At 31.2% G+C, this 6,537-nt stretch overlaps 1 long non-coding RNA gene across 1 annotated transcript; it reads left to right on the top strand.

The window, feature by feature from the left end:
- Positions 1–6: 6 nt before the first annotated feature.
- On the top strand, positions 7–3,910 carry LOC111089279. The gene is made up of 2 exons (XR_002613567.1): positions 7–408; positions 2,863–3,910. It is a non-coding gene; the product is annotated as an uncharacterized LOC111089279 (long non-coding RNA).
- The last annotated feature ends 2,627 nt before the right edge of the window (positions 3,911–6,537 follow it).

The raw sequence follows: 6,537 nt of genomic DNA on the forward strand, positions 1-6,537 counted from the left end.
CTTAACTTTTTTCCAGGTGTATATATATATATATATTGGTATCATTATAAAAATTTCTCCAACTTGTATGATTTACATAGTCATTATTTTATAGGTTTTTTCTTGTTTTGATGATTCATTTAATAATAGTAGTAATAACTGGTAACTTGCATATAATTGCAGTTTTCAGTAAGATAAACTAGTAAATGGAAAGAGAAATACTACTTAGCAAGGTTTTCCAGTAACATAGTTTCATTTAATTTAATAACTTCTTGACTTTAACAAACCTAAAAATGTGTTTTTTTTTATGTGTAGAAATTCTGTGTTTGAATTTATATTTTTTTTATTTTTATTCTCAGATGGATAGATGGTTTTTCAATATTTGAAGTTGGTGGGGATGGCCTAGTGCATAAACATATATGTGAAAAGGTTTGTGTCTTAAGATTAGTTTCAAGATTCAGCATTTTCTTTTCATTCAAAATATATCATTAATCATGTAACCAAGGTACTTCCTAAAATCGTGTGGTACGATGGTATGTCTATGGACTTGTGCTGTAAACCAGGTTTTGATACCTGTGGTTGGAAGAGCTTAACTACAAACAAACAAATCAAAGTGTGTAATATACATTTTCTAAGATGTAATTGTACAACACACAAACAGGTGAGATTGATGTGATTTTAAGAACAAACCTGAACACCGGCTGTTGTATCAGGTCTGATGAGATTTCCACATGGTGTTAAACTATAGTTTCAATACTTCCTGATATTTTTCTTCACATCAAGACTAATAATACACTTGTACCAGAGATGTCCTTAAAAATTAATTTAGTAAACTTAACTAGTTCTATTGTACTTCAGTAAAAATGTAGTACTGGCTGGAGTTAACAATGTATTTTATATACAAAATAATTGTTTACAATATAAAACCTTTTGTTAACTTATACTACTCTGTATTTTACACTTGTGAGTTTGTTAGGCATACAGTTTACACATACATTTTGAATTGGTAATTTCTAATTTATAAATTACTTCAAAATCATACAATAATAACTGCATTCTGAGCATTTGATAACAGACTGATAGAGGAGTATAAATGTTTACTGTTGTGATTGAAATATTTTTCATTTTTGTCACTAATAATATATATATATAAGGTGCAAAACTAAATTATATAGGCTTGGATGAGTGTGTCAGTATACAAACCAAAATGTGGAATCAGATTAAAAACTCATCTAGAACATGTCAAGTAAACACCAAGGAAAATAAACTACAAATCTTGACTGGGAAGAAATACCCTTGCTGTTAATGATAGTTATTGTTGTAAATATTCTTAATGTTATTACAAACTATATTACAAGTTAATGATACAAATTAAATGTAAAAATAGTAGTTAACTGATAATATTCACAAACTTTCAAAATATTAAGAAAATATGGTTTCTAACAATGATTAAAATGTGTAAAAAATATTTAAAATAATTTCTTGTTTAGCAATATTTGGGATTTGTCTTTTTCCATCAAATAAAACAATAAACTATACTTCTGTGCATCTGAGTCTTTCACAATTTGAATTTATCATCCAAAACCTTCCTGTACAAAAAACATCAAATTTAGTCAATGCCAACTTCTTGAAATACTTTAGGTACATAAAGAAATTTAAAAATTCATAAAGTTAATATTTCTCTCTCTTCACCTGCACAGTACCATTTACTGTCATATACTTCTATGATGCTCAACTGTTTGTGAGATATATTTATCTGCACAGTACCATTAACTGTCATGTATTTTTATGATGCTCAACTGTTTGTGTGATATATTTACCTGCACAGTACCATTAACTGTCATGTATTTCTACGATGCTCAACTGTTTGTTTGATATATTTACCTGCACAGTACCATTAACTGTCGTGTATTTCTACGATGCTCAACTGTTTGTGTGATATATCTACCTGCACAGTACCATTAACTGTCGTGTATTTCTATGATGCTCAACTGTTTGTGTGATATATTTACCTGCACAGTACCATTAACTGTCGTGTATTTCTATGATGCTCAACTGTTTGTGTGATATATTTACCTGCACAGTACCATTAACTGTCGTGTATTTCTACGATGCTCAACTGTTTGTTTGATATATTTACCTGCACAGTACCATTAACTGTCGTGTATTTCTACGATGCTCAACTGTTTGTTTGATATATTTACCTGCACAGTACCATTAACTGTCATGTATTTCTATGATGCTCAACTGTTTGTGTGATATATTTGGTTTATATACACAAACTATATTAATCATAATGATTTGAATGCATTGCTTCATCAGTTAAATCAAGTAATAACTTTAAGAATGTAAGAATATTTACAACCATAACTATCTTTATGCAAATATAAAAACTGTACTTCCTAATTATGAAAAACGAGTATTATAAATAAAATATAATCACATACTTGCTAGTCTCTTTCACTCACTCCTGCAAGAATCATAAAGAAGTACCAAAACATTTTTTTTTATTCAGTTTAAAACTTTGTATATTAACTTGTCTCATTACTGAATTGATCAACAAATGTGTTACCTTCATTTCATAAAGAATCTATTTTCAAATATTATCAAGTTACAATGAAACTTTAAAACGTTTATTTCACCTGAGCTATTCTTCTTTATTTTAACACTGCATTACCTGATTATTCAAAAACCAATCTTTAGGAAAAGTTTATAACAGTTGAATGAGGCAATAACTATTAACATTGATCAAACAAAGCTACCTACATGCATCAGAACTAAACACAGATTCTAAGTAACAAGCATAGCTAATTAAATATAGTGTATAAACTATAATGATTCAAATGCATCAGTTAGATACCGTTGCCGTTAATCTTTCTTCAGATGATGCCAGATGATAATCGAGAAGTGAACACTAAAGGATCCAATGTTGCTGTGAAGTTAGCGATGATGGTAGGACTCTCACCTACCCATAAGAATTTTGCTGGTTTTCTTCCACCAACAGATATATCTAGTGGTACTATTTAACATTGGAATATAGTGCTCTTTAAAAACTTTGTGACATTAAATGAGAAGTTTTAAAAATGAGTATCTTGTAGTTAGTGGTGAAAATTTATTGCCTTGTACAGAGATTGATGAAGTAGCAAAGCTTCATAAAGTAAAGATTCTCTCTCACTATATATAGTATAGGAAGATCGCTTTAATAACATTACCCTTCTGATCAGTTCAACTGAGTATTTCAATATTTGCATTCTTACAAGAAAAGTCGATGCTGAGCCTTAGTGATAAGTGCTTGCATTAGAAAGCTTTGTGTTTAAAATATTTACTTATTCATATTCAAAGAAAATATTTGAAGCTGACAAGAAGTGAATTACTTATCTTTAAAGCACAATCTAAACTTAGCAGTATAGCTAGCAGCGATTGATAGTGTTAATACATTTAAAAACAAGCTCTGATATGATTGAAATTGGGATATTTTCACTGTTCATCTGTACCATAGAGATATCCACAATAGAGTTTAAAGTATCAATACAACTTTTAGTCTCATAATAGGGCGAGACCAATGTTTTAACACTATAATCAATATATAATTAACAAAGCTGATTACATGTGTGATACTGAGTAACTCATCCAGGATTAACTACTTATATCAAAAATACTGAACTGGTATCTATGATTTAAGAGCAAGTTGTAGGATGTATTGATTGATTTTTAATTTTACTGGTCAAATGTATAGTTGATGTATTGTAAACTTGACTATTAAAGTAGATGTTATTTTACTGCAATGAACAGGTAAGGTTGCTCCAACAATCCAAAATTTACAATTTAATTTCACCCTACCAATGAAAATGTAAAGGCTCTCTACTATTTTGGCCATATTAAAATGTATAAAGCATATAGGACTAAATTAAAAGTTGGTTAATCATAGAAACTGTGTGTGTGATCTCTGTGTATTTTTATCTCCATATATCTATATCCTCCACAAACAAGGCTATAGGATTCAACAAATAAAACTAAGGTGTCTGAACGTTTTTTTACTAGTTTATAGAGAACATTATGTAAAAACTTCCAATTACTCCACAGATATGACAAGGATGATGGTGGCCTTTCTTTAGTGTATTTTAATGGGTAATGACCATGTGAGCTATGTTGATAATTGCTATTTAAACAGTGGCCTTAGTTGTAATTTTTAACAGCTTGTCACCTAAATGCTGAAACAACACACACCTACAAAATAATGTTGAACACAGTTACACACACACCTACAAAATAATGTTGAACAGTTACACACACCTACAAAATATTATTTTGTAGGTGTGTGTGTAACTGTGTTCAACATTATTTTGTAGGTGTGTGTAACTGTGTTCAACATTATTTTGTAGGTGTGTGTAATTGTGTTAACATTATTTTGTAGTTGTGTGTAACTGTTCAACATTATTATTTTGTAGGTGTGTGTAACTGTGTTCAACATTATTTTGTAGGGTTGAACACAATTACACACACCTACAAAATAATGTTGAACACAGTTACACACACCTACAAAATAATGTTAAACACAGTTACACACACCTACAAAATAATGTTGAACACAGTTACACACACCTACAAAATAATGTTGAACACAGTTACACACACCAACAAAATAATGTTGAACACAGTTACACACACCTACAAAATGTTGAACACAGTTACACACACCAACAAAATAATGTTAAACACAGTTACACACACCTACAAAATAATGTTGAACACAGTTACACACACCAACAAAATAATGTTTAAATTTTTTAACATGTTTATATCTATGCATATATTTCAATGACAAGCTGCAGTAATGTCATGTCACAAGAATATGGAAAACCTGAAATGTGTTAAGGAAAAGGATACCCAAATTTAACTTTAATAAATAGAACACTTCGAAGCAGTATAACTAATTTTAATATACACACTTTGTATAGTGAAGTCCAAGATAATATTTAAATATATGTTTCATAATTTTATGCAGTCTGATTTCTCCAAGCCTTTTCCTTTGGCTGTGGTTTCGCTTTGGAACAACAGAATGGTGTAGATAGTGTTACTGTTTTTTAATGTTTGAAGCTTGCATGGAGTTTACTGATGCTACTTTAATAATTTATTAACAAAATGTGTAGCTCTTATGATTTCCTAATAAACAGCTTTAACTTCTTTTCAAATGTGTGATTTTTTTATGTTTGACCTTAAACATCATTAGCATTGTAGCTTTGTCATAGAATATTTTTGTTTTCCAAATTCTTCTCTGGTATGAAAAATTTAGAAAGGTTGGAATTCAAACCATGGTAGGTCTCAAAAACGTGGTTCCATGTCTACCATTTTATGAGTAATGATTATACTGATTAATATATTCGACTGTGGAATAAGCTTCATTTTAACCTTTTATGTTATTTTTACATTTACTTGTGTCAACATCAAAGATCATCCACCGAACCTAAACTGCACAGTTAGTTTTACTTATGATTAGGGATCTATTTTTTTTTTAAGGCTTAAGATATTGTTACGTCTCCGTTGATTAGTTGATTTTCCGTAAATTCGTTCAGACGAAACTTTAGCGACACAAGTCCTTTCTTAAATAAAACTGGTTTATTCTTTCTGAATATTACTTTGCGATACACTTAATTTCAACAGTTGCGCTATAACAAACGTCTCACGTGCTCGACTTCAACAATACTCAGTTCAATTACACACTCTCTGACTGCAGTTCAATTACTCATTATCTTGTTCTGTCACGTTGTGAGCTTCTTATATATACCAGTCTACCCCCAATCTATTAGTCTCCCGATAATTCATGAAGGTTCGAGAAGGACGTGTCGTGATACTAGTCACATGACCTCGCTGACGCAACACTGTCCCCTCCTTTGTATTGTTCGTCCCAAACAATAGCCACTTAAATTAAACCAATAGATAAGTAACAATAACTTATTTAAATGTACAGAATTTACAAACACTACAAACACAAAGTTAAAATTCAACAAAGTCTCTTAATTTTATGGGATGTATCTTCTTCCGTACTGGTCTCCCTCTCGCTGGCTTCTGCTTCATGTGGGGTTCATTTGCTCCATCAGGAAATGTCTTGTTATTGGTAACAGTCACATCAGTGGTAGTAACTTCATCAAATGCTTCACTGTGTCCTTTCTCAAAACCAGGTAGAGTTTCTTTTTTGACAGTGGCTTTATCAGATGACACGTCTTCAGCGGCATCTTTTGTTCCTTTTTCAATTCGTCCCAACTGAAATGTCCAGGACCATGATAACGCCAAAGCCTGTTGGCATGCACCACTTTTGGCTTACCTCGCCGACCACATTTTATCCGGAAAGTCACGTCTGAGAGATGATCCACTATGTCATATGGACCTTCCCATGGAGAAGACAACTTAGGAGACTTCCCTTTGGTCTTCCTGGGATTATACAACCATACCTTGTCTCCTGGTACAAAATTAACTTCAGTAGATCTCTTATTATAAGATAGCTTCATCGAATCACCAGACGTTTTCAAATTTGAACGAACTTGATGGTGAATATCATGC

This window comes from Limulus polyphemus, unplaced genomic scaffold (genome assembly GCF_000517525.1).
Source record: "Limulus polyphemus unplaced genomic scaffold, Limulus_polyphemus-2.1.2 Scaffold5770, whole genome shotgun sequence".
NCBI classification, from domain to species: Eukaryota; Metazoa; Arthropoda; class Merostomata; order Xiphosura; family Limulidae; genus Limulus; species Limulus polyphemus.